Below are 16,047 nucleotides of genomic sequence, written 5' to 3'. Positions count from 1 at the left end.
ATAATTATTAATTATCATTATTATCATTAATTATTATTATTATTAATTATTATTATCATTAATTATTATTATCATTAATTTATGATTATTAATATTATTTATTTATAACTATCATTTAAAAATATCCAATATACTATTATTATTATTCATTATTAATTATTGATTTTTACTTATCATTATAATTATTATTTAATATTCATATTATTATTATTCAAATATTATTTATATATTTATTGCATTTAATTTAATTCAATTCAGTTTAATTCAATTTAATTTAATTCAATTCAGTTTAATTCAATTTAATTTAATTCAATTCAATTTGAATGCATGATAAGGGATGAGAAAAAGGAGAGAAATGGGGGGAAATTTTGGGTTTAGTGAAGTCACGTGAGGTCACATGACTTATTAAGTGAAGTCAACACTGAAATCCGGTGAGTCAACACCGGAAATGTGGTCAAAGTTATTTTCAACAAAAAAAAGTTTCATTAAGGTTTGAATTTGCCCAAAAAAATTTAAAATGTTGTCTTTCGTAAAAACTTGTTTTTAAAAGGTTGTCTCTGACAAAAAAAACTCTTATTTTTAAGTCAAGTTTATGTTTATGTCTAGTTCATGTTTGAGTTTAAGTTTATGTTTATGTTTACGTTCAAGTATAGTTTGTGTTAAATTCAAATTTAAATGTAAGTTTATGTTTACGTAAAAGTTAACATTATGTTTAAGTTTATTTTTATTTGTATGCTTAAGTTCAATTAAAAAAAGGTAAAAAAAAATGTTTGTGTCATTCTTGTTTAAGCTTTACTTATTATCTTAATTAACATCTCAATGCAGCTTTTTACATTATTGTTCTGCTTTTTATATTATTTGCTTTTTACATTATTGTTCTGCTTTTTACATTATTGGTCTGTTTTTGACATTATTGTTCTGCTTCTTACATTATTATTCTGCTATTGACATTATAGTTCAGCTTTTGACATTATTGGTATGCTTTTTTACATTATTGGTTTGTTTTTTACATTATTGTTATTCTTTTTACATTGATGTTTTGCTTTTTACATATAGGTTAAGCTTTTCACATTATTATCTACACTATATAACTCGACTTGTTCACCATTTGCTCACACCAAAACTAAACACATTGGCAAATTTGTAGCATGAACTCCTTCAACTTAAACTTTAGCGCTTCAAGTTCCTCTGGTTCTTAGGAGGAAAGAAGATCATCCCGAGCAAGATGTGCAGAAATAGATGATTTCTCGATCAACGTTGTTCAACGAACTCTTCCAACTCTTATATCAAATATTACTCCAACACCAAGGAATAGAAGAGCAAAAGTGACTAATGATAGTGAGGATCATCACTCGACTTATTTGAGGCAGGGAGGAAGGCCGTAGACGACTTTTCAATGATCATTTTGCTGAACATGTGCATATAAACATGACTATGAGACTTACTAACCAATGACTTAAATTATTTTTCAACCCATAACAAAAATTTCAGCCCCTTAAACACACTTCCAGCAATATCAATACCATAATATGGATTAATTTACTTCAACAACTTAACAACTTTCAAGCACTTATGAATTTGTCAAGTATAACACCAACAATATGAAACGTTACCCATCCACAAATCTTAGCATAAAATTTAACCCAACATAGATATCAAGAACTAAATAATTCCTAAACGAATTATAATCGTACTAGGTTCGCCGTTAGTAACCTGAATTTTAGGTGGAAAAATAATACTAGAACGGCAAGAAAGAAGAGAATAACATGGCTCCCGAAGACTCCAAGAAAACCGGATGACTCGTCTGTGTGAAACGAAAACTGCAACCAATTCTTCCAGTATTTTCAAAAACTGATGACACCGCGAGCAAGATCTCTCTGAGTAGATGAATTTCGACTACTCACATGTCGAATCTCGATAAGAGACGAAGGAGATATGGGGTGAACAAGATGGGTGTGCAGAAATGGCCGAAAATGCGAGAAGGGATAAAGACTCTTTCTCATTCTCTCTAAGGCTGGCGTGAGAGGAGGTTTTTTTTTTAGTGCAGCAAAGTAATGTGATTGATCATATCATTAAGCAAAGGTTTAATTGCATTAAGATGGGTTAATGGGGGGGATGGCTCTTCACTTTTTGGTGGTTACAAAGAGGGATAGAAGATGCTAATGTTATGCTTAATACTCCTCCTCTAAATTTTGGACAACATAAGAAGGATATAGACTTGCAAAAGGATTCGTTACGTTGGTCTACCCATATTATATACAACGCTTAAAAACTAAAATCACACGCTACTTAAGTTTATAGAATTATTAACTATATGATAAAATAAATACACACATTATATATATATATATATAATATATAATTATATATATATATATATATATATATATATATATATATATATATATATATATATATATAATTACTTAATAAATATATATACACTTTAAATTAATAATGACAACAACATAATACAATATAAATAATTATACACTTTCAAAATAGTTTTTAATAATAAATTATTTTATTTTAACAGAAAATATCATTTTAATGTAAACAACGCCAAAAATACAAAGTGAAGATTACGGGGTGTTACAACTCCCACCCTATCGTTTACAAGGATTGAATGAAGAGCTGAATGAGTACAATTTCAATACAAAATCTAGAATATATGAGGTGGCCAACATTGGCAATCCAATCTGCTGCTTTGTTTGCTTCCCGGTAGACATGTCGAATATTCCAAGAAGAAAAGGGGCGGAGAGAAGTCTGGATATTCTGAATGATGTTGGCGATCTGCCAAGGGGGGACCATAGATGCCTTTGATGGAGTTGATAACCATGAGGTTATCTCCTTCAATGTGGAGATGAGTAATAACATTTTGAATAGCTAGCATGACTGCATTCTGAAGGGTTGTAGCTTCTGCCACCGAGACGAAAGATGTACCAAGGTCTAAGGTTGTGGCTTAGACTAGGTTGGCGTTGGAATCTTTGATGATAAAATATGTTGCTGCTGAAGAATCACGAACAGAACCGTCGAAGTTGAGTTTGAAATATGGAGATGATGGAGGCTCCCAAGCCACCAATAAGATTGAAAAAGTGTACTTGAGAGCGGAGGGATGGAGAGAAAAGTGGAAAAACGGGGAGCCAGAGGAATTGCAGTAATCAACAGCATTCCTAAGACTCCATTATGAGAAAAGAAATTTTGCTTTATGAAGAATTCTATGAATATTAAGTGAGTCGTTATGAAAGATGATATTGTTTATTTCTTTCCAAATACTCCAAATTAGGAAGACAAATTTAGAAGTGTAACTTTTATTCTATTTTAATATTAGAAAAAGTATCAAAAAAAAGTGGCACTAGTTAAGAAATGGGGAAACCAATGTGTTAATTTCTTTAAGCTATCAAAGGGGGAGGAGCTTGGAACAATGTCTAAAGATATGAGACCACATTTCCAGATGTGAAGTATGTGTACAAGATTGAACTAAGATTTCAAATATAATCAAAATGTAATAAAACATTTGTATCATTATCGCCAATTTTAGGTCTAAGAGAGAATATATTGATAAAATGGTGATTATATTGAATTAATGCACTTAAAAGGAGAGATGATGATACAAGAATGAATGTTGCAGAATACTTAAGGATGTGTCTTCTTCATCTAAATTTGCTAAATTTTTATCTACAATGGATTTATATATTGAAACTTATCTAACTTAATTGAAGCACAATTTGAAACCTATTGGCATTTATCGTTGACTTATTTTCTTGACACTAATAATATTCAAGGTGGGAAACTTTATCCTTTACTTTTATGAGAAAAAGAACGTGTTTTTACATGAACATAGAATATAAAACATGGAAGGACAATGTAAATTAAAGATGGTCAGGCATTACACTTTAATCTCAAAAGTAGAGGATGTTACATGTTTGTAACATAGCTTAGTACGGGGAAAGAACATGCCTTTTTCTCTCTCTAGAGCTTTATTCTCAAACCATCACGATATAATTCTATCCCGCTAAACTTGCTACTGCTCGCCGGCGGCCTTGTCCCTGCCGGTCGCCGACGAGTCCCTAATTGTCTAAACTTTATCAATTTCCTTTTTTCTCTTCTTTTACTACGATTTTAGGGGTTAAGTTCGGGTCTTCTGTACTACTGATTTGGGTCTCCCTCATCGAGCTAGGCAATTAAACGTTAGCTTCCTTCATTCTTCTGTACTACTGATCTGGTTTGTGGTTCAGTCCCCTCTCTTCTTTTTTCTTCTATTGTGCTTGTTGTGAGGTTTTTAGTTGTGATTGACGATCTGGTTTGGCATCTATTTTTCTTATTTGCCAGTTGTGTTATTGCTTAATTATGGTTGTGATTGAGGATATGGTTGGTTCTTATGCTTTTTCTGCTATTATTCAATACCATCTATCTGTTTTAAAGTATGAGGATGAAGATATTGAGGAGATGTTGAGATTTTTTCAGCTCCTGAGGAAGTACTTCCTTTTGTGTCATCTTTGAAAGAGGAAGGAAATCATCTGTTTAGGCTAAAGGACTTTAGTTGTGCTTTTGATAAGTATGGGAAAGATATTAGGTTATTGTGTGTTGGCATCACCGCAATTTGTGAGGATTTTAGTTTGTATAATGGTGTTCCACCATTTAAGGATCTGGTTATTCCTTTGCATTTGAATCTTGCAACTTGTGGGTTAAAATTAAGTAAGTTCACTAAGGTTATTGAGGTGTGCTCATTGATCTTGGGGGTTGATAAGAAGAATGTGAAGGCATTGTTTAGAAGACGATTAGCGTATAAGAAAACTGGATATTTGGGGAAGGCTCTTGAGGATTTTTCGCTGGCCAAGGAGTTGGAGCCAAAGAATACGGACATAAGCACATAGTGCACTAGTTTGGAGAAAGCTGTATGTTCATCAAAACATAGATTACAGGAGGTGCAAGTGAAGTATGGGAGTAAAGGAAAGTTGTAAGGAGCGGAATTGGCTGATTATCCAATTGGATTAGGTGTGGAACCACTACCACTAAGGAAAAAGATGAAGAAATATTGTCATGAAGGTGAAGAAGGGGAATGTTCTACAAAGGAAATAGATGGTGTAGGTAGTGAGGTTTTAAACTCACTGGATCACAGGGTAAGTATCACGTAACATGTGAGGCCAAAGTTGATAAAATGCAGTGTGTGGAAGAGGGTGCGAGCAATCCTCACATTGAAAAATCAAATCAGGCGGAGCCTAAATATCGGTTTATTAACCGAAAAAGACCGGGATCCTCATTACGTATGTCAAACCATGATATTCAAACGTTGAAGAAAGGAAAATTAATCCAATTGTTCAATCCAAAAACAGGGACATCCATGATGGTCCCTTTTTCTCATTTGGTAAAAGAAGGCGCTAATGGGGAAACCAAAATGCAGGACAATCGGGTGATACAACAATCTTCAGTTCCTATGTCTGAGCATAATGTTTGTAACGGAGTGGATGAAGTCATTGATTGTATTATGCCTCACCATGAGAATGATGATTTGATGCTAGAGAGTATGGAGTCTAACACTGGAAGTGACATTATGGAGGAAGAAGCAAGTACTATGGTTCAGAAGAGATCGATTGATTTATTCAGTATTCCAATTAGTGGATGTACCACATCAGCCTCCAAGGAAAACCATCGTAGACGCCTCAGAAATGTAGTAATAGAAAAGCAATCCCAACTTCGAAGAGCGAAGTCCCTGCGAGTTCTTAAGCCCTGTTGCAAGAAAAAGTCCTATTTCCTTCCTCATTTTGATCGGAATGTCAGATTATGTGTCGAAATGAAGAGGAAAGTTAGTTATAGTGATGATACTGCCCAAAGCTCAAAGAAAAAATCTGCTTCAAGTTGTTGTACTGGTAGTGTTACTTGTAGTGTTAACATCGAGTCATATGGTAATATTGTCTCAAGTTCTTGTATGGACTCTGTCAGTAGTGATTCTAGGGATGATGTCATGAGTTCCTGTATTAGGTGTCCTAAAATAAATGAATCCCATAACTTAGCTATTAGAGATAAAGGGGGGGGTTTACTTGTAATGTAATGGTTTTTTATGTTAATGTATGCTCTTATTGTAAAAATAAAAAAAAAAATAAAAAATAAAAAAAAAAAAAAAAAAAAAAATAAAAAATAAAATACCTTAATAGTTAGTACCTTACCCCCAAAACAACAAAATCAGATTAGACTGATTATGAAAAAGGGTATAATGGAAAACCCTTTTTGTTAACAAAAACTAATGCCAACAGTTAGGCGCCCGTGGCCTAATGGATAAGGCGTCTGACTTCTAATCAGACGATTGTGGGTTCGAGTCCCACCGGGCGTGCTTTATTATTTTACATCTCCAGTTTCCATGGACTGGAACCTTGGCTGCAGCTTTAGAAAATTTTATGAGCCCAAACCACGCTTACATGATTTTATAAGTTTTCGTGCAGCTTCAGAATTTTTTTACAATCATTACAAGCCAAACAGAAAACTACTCGAGGAGTATTGTAAAGCAAACAAAGAATCTAATTATGTTAAATTTCTTTAAAATGTAATCAAACATGTTAAATCAAGCTCGTCTTAGATGAAACTACAATCAACCAAATCAACTTATTAAGTAGCCCATGCCTCTTGTATATGCTAAACTTGCAGCTATTCATGGAACCCATTTTTGACATAGTTTGAAGCATAACATTCTTGATCTAACTATGTTGACCGCAACCGAGCTTCATTATTTTACATCTCCTTAGTTTCCCTGGACTGGAACCTTAGTTGCAGCTTCAGAAAATTTAATTTCCCAAATTATGCGTACTTGATTATATAACTTTTCTTGTACTTCATAGAAAAAGAAAATAACTAAGATGAAGTAAATGCAAACTGCAAAGTTTCAAACGCATAAAACAAAGATAACACAGACGAGAACATGAAAATACAATCATTACAAGTGAAACAGAAAACTACTCGAGGAGTATTGTAAAGCAAACAAAGATAATATAATTTCTTTTGAAAGAGAAGTTTCTTTGTTTTTTTAGGAAAAAAAAGTAATTTCTTTGATCGAAGGTAAAACGACTTAAAGGAAAAAAATATATAATCAAACTTGTTTTTTTTTTATGAAACTACAATCAACTAGATCGACCAAATTAGCCCATATCCTTTGTATTTGCTGAATCTTGCAGCTATTTATAAAACCATTTATCATTTTGACATAGTTTGAAGAAGAATATTCTTATTCTAACAATGTTGACCGTATTCGAACTTCATATAAACTTAGGGCCTGTTCTCCCCAGCTTATTTTCAGTTCAGTTCAGTTCAGTTCAGCTCTAATAAGTTCAGTTCAGTTCAGTTCAGCTCCAATAAGTTCAGTTCAGCTCAGCTCAGCTCAGCTCCATTCTTTTATAATCATTTTGTTAAATATTATTATGTTGGTATAATTTATTTTACTAATTACTCTTATTATTATTATTATTATTATTATTATTTAAATATATATCATTATTATTAAGTATTATTATTTTCTTTATTATACCTTTACTCATTATTATTACTATTATTATTAGGAGGAACATGGTTTAGGTCAAAGCACAAATAAACTCATTTCTTTAGCCCATAAACCAATCAAATCGCGTCAAGACGTTTTATGATGTAATTTTCGCGGTCCAACCCAATCATTATTTTATTACTAAATATTTTTATATTATTAAATCTAATTATTAAAATAGTAATATTAATTTACTTCTTAGATATTATTGTTATTATATATCGTCATCAAGTATTAATATATTAATACAAATAATATAAAATAATTATTATTAATTATCATTATTATCATTAATTATTATTAATTTATGATTATTAATATTATTTATTTATAACTATCATTTAAAAATATCCAAAATACTATTATTATTATTCATTATTATTACTTACCATTATAATTATTATATAATATTCATATTATTATTGTTTAAAATATAATTTATATATTTATTACATTCAATTTAATTCAATTTAATTTATATTAATTCAATTCAATTCAATTCAATTCAGTTCAGTTCAGTTCAACTCCAATAAGTTCAGTTCAGTTCAGTTCGACTCCAATAAGTTCAGTTCAGTTCAGTTCAGTTCAACTGTTTTATGCCGAAGAGAACATACCCTTAGCTAAAATAAAATTTGTTTCTATAAGTTAACAACATCATTTTTTAAATCATCCTCATCCATAAGTAAAAAAGACTTATAGAAGATGACTAGAAAAAATTGAACTTCCACTCATGATCAAATGCATCACAAAATTAGATTATACTGGCTTATACCATGACCAATCTGGTGTTCACAGTGCAGTGTGAACTGTGAACAAATGAGAAAAAGTGTCGTGAAATTTTTGAGTCAATAGAATTCAACAGATGTGTAACAAATTTGTATATTCATCTATACAAATTATTGGGTGTAACAACCCGAAAATTTCGCTTCTTTTATAGAAAAAATAAATGACAAAATAACATCATATTCATGTAATTATTTGTATAGTTTATATCATTTTTGTTGAAGTTTATGTCATTATTATGTGTGTTGTGTTGTTACACCATAAATTACACACTCATTCTTTTTTATTTTGTTTTTTCATGTATAGATTGAGAATTGCAATATTTGAGGAAATACATATTAAGATAAAAGATTTTCATTCATCATACCTTTTTAGGATCTACAAATAAACATTATTTTGATACTTCCTCCGTTTTTTTTAGATGTTACACTTTCTATTTTAGGAAGTTTTAAATTAGATGTTACACTTTTATTTTGGGTAATAACTTCTCTCTATCTCTCTCCTATCACATGTTCACAAATCACATGTGACCCTTTTGTTTTTCATTATCTCTATCTCTCTCCTCTCCAAAAATTACCCAGGAGTCCGTGATTTGAAAAGTGTAACATCTAAAAAAACGGAGGAAGTATATTTTTACAATTTTGAATATTTTTATTTTCTATTCTAAAAGTGGTAGATTATAATAAACGGCGGGAGAGAGGAAGATTTGTATCCACACTGTTTAGTTCGTGTCATTTTTTTAAGTCATAAGGCTTGTAATATTCGTTTTCTTTAATCTAATAAAGAATTGAATAATGAAATTTATTACTATTTAATTAGACTTTACATTTTTCCTAAATATTCTTCCATTTCGGCCGTGAGACTACCCATAAGGTCTTTTTAAATATCCGAGTTATACGTAGGCATAATTAACCATAGTCTTATCTAGTTATCTTATAGTTTATACTTTATACCATTACTTTTAACATCTTTTATACACAAAGGCTACATTAAGGTGGTAAAATAATCTTGACTTATAATGCACAATTAAGGACTTGTAAATATAGATTTAACTTAGACTACAAATACTTGCTACTTAAATAATTATACTTTAACACAACTCATAATATGACAACTAGTTATTAGGCCCGGACTATGCCTCAGGTAAGAAAAAATTTCATTTATTAATATAATATTTTATGATAATAACACTAAATACAACTTAGTATAGTGGTTAAGACTTTAGCATATGTACTTGAGGTCTCGGGATCAAACCCCTATACTACGCAATTTCTGTGTATGCACGCTTTTTAATACATTTGTATAGATATTATCATTCTTTAACCTTAATATGATTAGAAATTAACTAATGAGTGACATATACTATTGCTATTAAATAACTCATTTATTTCCTAAATAAGCTTAAGCGTAATTATTACTAAACTTGAATTATTATTATTATTAATCTAACTCTCAAAATTATTAACATTAATATTCCACATTAGTTGTCAACAAGCTTATGGACTAAATGTAGTCATTTTTACAAACTAGAGTGTTCTTAATGTTCAATTACAAAATTCAGATTATAAGACTAGTAGTTAATTAGTTCAACATAACATTTTTAACTAATTCTTAATATAATATTAGTCCAAACTAGTTAAAGGTTTAAGGTAAACTAAGTGATTTAATTAAAATCCAATAAATGCTTAACAGAAAACTAAATCAGTTGAGTCTTTACAATAATAGCCTATCTAAAGAAATTCAGATTAAGGCCCAATAATTAATTAATAAGTTAATCTAGTATGACTTGATGGAAACTAAATCAGTTTCTGGTCCCAAATTTCAATCTAACTAACATGGGTTATACAATTATACTTGGGCTCAAAGCTTGAAATCAGAATTTTAAGAGGGAAAACAAAGAGGTAACTTTTATCTCTGCTCACTAGGAGCAGCGAAGAACAGACGCGTCAAGGAGGGGTTCAACGAGCTCCGGCGAGACAGGCAGTCTGGTGGTGCAGCGCAGGTCCGGCGATCCTACGGCAGAAGCCTTTTGGTGCGGGCGAGTCCGACGGAGTTGCGGCAGCGGAGAAGAATGAGCTAAGGAGGGAGTGAACAGAGATTAATTCATAATATGTTAATTTTGCAATACAAAAATTCATAATATGTTAATTTAGTTAATAATTATCGTTAAGCAAATACTTAACCCTTTTAATTACTTAATTAAATATGTTTTAATCTCAGGATATTACAGTAGAACTACAATATAATTCCTCCGAATTTTAGCGGTTTGTAAACTATTGACTTTTACATTATTCATGCACATTTTTTGACCAAAAATTTGTAACTAATATGTAATACAAACTTTAGTACATGTTAGACGTTGCTGGATTCATCTCAAAGTTGTGTATTACAGTATTAGCAAGCATAAAAGTTAAAACATTGCAACTATTAAATAACGGAGGAAGTACTCTATCTTAGTAGCGTTTAAAGTAAGTACCAAGCTTGTTTGGTGCTATTTATTGAGGAATCATCCCATAACCTTACGGGATTTGGCATGAGGGAGAGGAATTAGAGGATAAGAGAGTAGGATGACGGATTAGTGGATGGAATAGAGAAAAAAAAGATTTTTTCCTTATTTGGTATAAAAGTATAAGTTGGAAATCAGATTGAGATAAGTTACAAAGTAACCAAGATACTTTTACTAACTCTCACCTTTGATCCTCGTTAGTGGTAAAATTGTCTTTTCTTCACTTTTTTTAAATCCTTCTTTTTATATCATCCCCTATTCGATTTATTTTGGTGGGTTAAGAAGGCTTTTATACCTATCCTCCCATTTATTCCTATTCTCTTAAATGAACTCTCGCCACCGCTCGTTCCTGCTTTCCCTTGGTTCGTCGTCCACCCTGTTTCGCTCTCGTTCATTAGTCGCCGCCTCCCCTGGTTGTTCACCGTCTACCTCACTCTCCCCATTCCCAGTTCCATGGCGCCCAGTTATTTTCCCTCCTCGTTCCCCTGGTTTGTCGTTTGCAGTGATTAGCTTTAGGTATCCCCTCCCCTTCCCCGGTTCTCTTGAGGTGTTTAGGTCTAAGTCCCCCTTCCCCACTCCCCTGTTTTGGTTTCGACGTGAGTAGGTATTAATCCCCCTTCCCCGTCCCCTGTTCTATGTTCGAGTTTCGTCTTAGAGTAGTTCCCTTCCCCGTTCCCCTTTTGTATTAGCTGCTATTAGGTTGGTGTTCGCCAAGGATGTAATTGTTAGGTGAGTGTAGGTTACATGCAGTTTGCAGGTTGTGCGGTGTTGTTGTAGGCGTGTTTTCATGATTTGGGTGGCGGTTTACTTAGCTTGTTTCTGTTTTGTTTTTTGTTTTAGTCTTAGTTTAGATTTATCTAGATCCATTTACCCGTCCCGTTCTAAGTATGGTTGTGTTTGGGTGCTTGTTAATATGGTTTGATGGGAAATAAGAGGTTCTTGGGTTTTGAAGAAAGGATGTTCTCACTTTATATCTGTTGTGGTTCGATCTTCCGAGTTAGAGATTGCAAGGATGGATCTTCGGATCCGTAGTTTAGGTGAATTACTGTATCATAATTCACCACCAGTTATAGTTATCGTGATGACTTTCAGAGTCATCACACTGCAAAAATGCATCTTGTGGGAGGCCCTCCAATTTAATTTGGGGCAAGTTTTGACCTCCACGTGTTTCGAGTTTCAGTCTTATGAGACTAAACTCTGGATAGCCTCGCAAGAGGGTCAGAAGTCACCAAAAGACGTGACTTCTTTGTTACTTCTATCTGTAGAATCCCAAGAAGTTAATTTCGTTTAAGGACCTTGGGATTTCCCATCTAGCTGATACTGGTGTCTGCTAGTTGCGACGTGGCAGTCTATTTTCGAAGATCGTCTGAATTTCATCAATCAACAGGTTTCCTCTCATATCATGTCTTCTTCAGCAAGACATTCAACCCAACCCCACCTATCATCGCTCGCGACAAGCTTTAATTGGATCAGATATGTAATAGTTAGTTTGTGTTTTAGTAGAATAAATGATATTTGCTGCGGTGATATTGTTGCGGTTTTACCCATACGCAGCAATATATCATGTAAAAAGAAAAGGTAAAATATAAAATAAAGATATTGCTGCGGTTTTGGCCTAAAACCGCAGCAATATGGTGTGAACAAAATTTTTTTTGAAAAAAGTTGACTATTTGACCCGATATATTGCTGCGGTTCTTGACAAAAACCGCAGCAATATATAAAAATAATATTAACAAATAAATTTTAATATATTGTTGCGGTTTTTTAAAAAAACCGTAGCAATATCATTAATTAAAAGTATAAATGGCGAGTGAGCTAGGGTTTTTTATTTCCTCCTTTCATCTCCTCTTAGGCGCCTCTTTCTCTCACCCTGCCTTCTGATAAGAGGTTTTTAGTGTGTCGTTAAGGCACTAAGAACCGCTTTCCAAACAATATTTATAAGTCCCAACAAGCAATTACTAAGAGAATAGTAAGGGCAAGTCAAGGGTCGATCCACAGGGAAAATGGGATTGATTAAAGTCTATCAAGTCCAGACTACCTAATTGAAAGGTATTTGGGGGTTTGAAAGATGTTTGGTAACAATTAAGACTAACTAACAACTAGAACAAGCAAATATCACGAGTTTAAATATCAAATAAAAGACACTAGAGTTAAAGTTACTAGTATGAATAAGAACGGATGATGATTGTTAATGCGATTGTGAAGCAACAAAGACGATTATGCAAGGTTTAGTTCTCCTCTAAAATACTCGAGTCCTCTCTCGAATGGTCCTCAAGAGTAATCACTTAATCAATCAACTAAATCCTCTCTCGAATGGTCTTTATTAATTGATTAAGAGATTCAATAAGTTTGGAAAACCCCTAATGAAGGATCCCTTAATTTCCATCCAATATCTTGGTATAGAAATTAAGTTGATTCTTGGGGATGATAAAAGAGTTCAAAATCCGATTTAAGAACATTTGAAATCAAAATACCAAAGTATAAATGTGATCAATATCTATCCTAAGGTCTCAAAACACCAAGATCAATGCATAAGCTTCTCCATACATCACAATCACATCAACATCATATTTAAAACCCTAATTCATACTTTCACCCTAACCCTAGATATGAAACTACTCACTAATCATGGAGTAAAGCAATTAAACAATAAATCTATGACTAATCTAAGGCTAAACATGATTAAGTGATGATTAAACTAATGGAAATCGCAATTATTAAACTAAGAGAATGAAGATCTAAAATAATATAAGAACATAAACAAACACCAAGAGAATGAATTAAAAACTGAAACTTTGAATTAAGATGAACGAAAAGTACCTTGAATGTCAATGGAATCACAAACTATGATCACTAATCTCAATTACCAATGAAAACAAAAGTGTTTTCTCTCTAATACAAACCCTAGAATGTTGTGTGAAAACCAGAATGAAAGCGTCAATCTAAAACTCGTTTAATAAAGCCACGAGCTCCATTTTCCGGAAATGACTGGTGCGGGCGCACCAAGATGAGGTGCGGGCGCACCAAGATGAGGTGCGGGCGCACCGGACAGAGGTGCGGGCGCACCTAACCCTTCTGCCTCAAACTGGACAGTTCAACTTAAAACGAGCATAACTTCTTCGTTTTATATCCAAATCAAGCTTATGGCCAGTCGTTGGAAAGATATCGAAACGAGCTTTTACCGCCAACTGAAATTACCTTCATCCGATTTATGGTTTGAAAGTTATGTCTATTTTAAGTTCTCCGTTCAAGATTTCATTGTGCAATGTGCTCCTTTGTGCGAGCGGACATGAGGAATAGTGCAAGCGCACCATTTATCAATGTGTGCTTTGTTTTCATTGCTACCTTTTCCAACTTTACAAATCGTAGCCATCTTAGTAGTTTCACCTATATCAAGAACATGGCAAAACAAGGTGAAAGCAAATGTACTAGAAATTAGGTCAAAAATGACTAAAAATCTAGCAAAATATCACTATGATCAAGTATGATCAAGTGAATGAAATAGAAGGGGAAAGGGAGAATAAAGAGGGAAGAAAGGGGAGAAAGAGGATCAAAATGAGCTAAAAGGAGTCCATAAAGTACGTTTCAAACACACTTATCACCTTCTCTCTCCTCTCACCCTACCTTCTCTTTCCTCTCATCCTTCAAATATCACGCCTCTCACCCTTCGCCTCTCACTCTGCCTTCTCTCTCCTCTCACCCTACCTTCTCTTTCCTCTCACCCTTTAGATCTCACGACCTTCTCTTTCCTCTCACTCCTCTCACGCCTCTCACGCCTCTCACGCCTTTCACGCCTTTCACACCTTCTCTTTCCTCTCACTCCTCTCAAAAGGGGTTGTAGCGTTTTCTCTCATCAAACCGCCGGCTGTAGCGGTCCGTCGCTGATCTCGTCGAGAGCTCGCTGATTCCCGTTCGTCACTGATTTCCTCGAGACCGAGAGTTCTTCGCTGATTTCGTTCGTCGCCTTTAGTTGTCCTTCGAACCAGGCGGTTAGACTTCTCAAGACGAAGACGAACCGATCTTCTCAAGACAAAGACGAACACATGCTCTTTAGTTTTTCTTTTTTCTGTTTTTAGTTTTTTTTTCTTTAGATCTAAACTTCTATATATTTTATTTTCTTGATTTTTATTATTATTTTCGATTTAGAGATATTAACTTATGTATTTTGTTCATTTTATACTCACGACTATTGTTTGTTTGAACACATAGATTTCTCGAGTTTATATTTAGAGATATTAACTTCTGTATTTTATATTTCAGACTATTGTTTGTTTGAACACATAGATATTAACTTTTGTATTTTTTCTTTAGATCTAAACTTCTTGCTTATTATTTTTATTGTCTGAAATAAGTTTCACCGTGTATATCTCGCGGGCATCAAATCTATTGCCTGAAATTTTCACTCGGATTAATGACAAATGCAAAAAAAAAAAAAAATTTGACCAACCTTGACTCTAGAGTATATTGCTGCGGTTTTGCTTAAAAACCGCAGCAATATATTGATTTTTTCTAATATAGAAAAAACTTATATTGCTGCGGTTTGGACTTAAAACCGCAGCAATATTGGTAGATATTGCTGCGGTTCAAAACCGCAGCAATATAATTAATACCTATTGCTGCGCCCTTAATTGCTGCGCGCCCAAAACCGCAACAATATGGCACTTTTTAACCACAGCAAATAGCATTTATTCTAAGAGCATATGCGGCTCCTTTAGAATTTGTTTGCTTTGTTTTCTGTTTGGTTGTATTAGCTTAGCCTGTACTTTCTTTTTTAATTAATGTACGTTTCCCCGATGTCAAAAAAAAAAAATTCTTATATTCCTTCCTCCTTAACCCCATCCCTCACTTCTTATCCCTATCTCTCTTTCCATATTTCTCTAAACAAGCACTTTGCAAGTTTAAAAGATCGAATTTAATCTTCACTACCTACTATGCTTGCGGGTAGTGTCCCTTACCATCCCTAATCTCAAGTGTGGCTCAACAATAACTAGACCAAGAAACCATTAGTGTTGATGTCTACTAAGGGTTCTTGCGTTCTTCTGCTTACCAACTAAAAACACGTCTAAAATAAAATAGAATCTAGGACTATATTGTCTCTTTGGTACATCATCAAATTGGAGAAATTTTTTGGGTTAATTTTTAAAAACCTACAACGAGATAAAATACGTGTAATTACAAAATTACCTCCCTTTAGACTCATAAGACAAAATTATACTTCCTCCGTCCCATA

General features: G+C 33.2%; 1 non-coding gene across 1 annotated transcript; it reads left to right on the top strand.

Moving 5' to 3' along the window:
• The first annotated feature begins 6,258 nt into the window (after positions 1-6,258).
• On the top strand, positions 6,259-6,331 carry TRNAR-UCU (transfer RNA arginine (anticodon UCU)). The gene has a single exon. It is a non-coding gene; the product is annotated as a tRNA-Arg (tRNA).
• Positions 6,332-16,047: the final 9,716 nt, after the last annotated feature.

This window comes from Beta vulgaris, chromosome 9 (assembly GCF_026745355.1).
Source record: "Beta vulgaris subsp. vulgaris cultivar EL10 chromosome 9, EL10.2, whole genome shotgun sequence".
Classification (NCBI taxonomy): domain Eukaryota; kingdom Viridiplantae; phylum Streptophyta; class Magnoliopsida; order Caryophyllales; family Amaranthaceae; genus Beta; species Beta vulgaris.
This window is presented reverse-complemented; position numbering and strand designations above follow the sequence as displayed.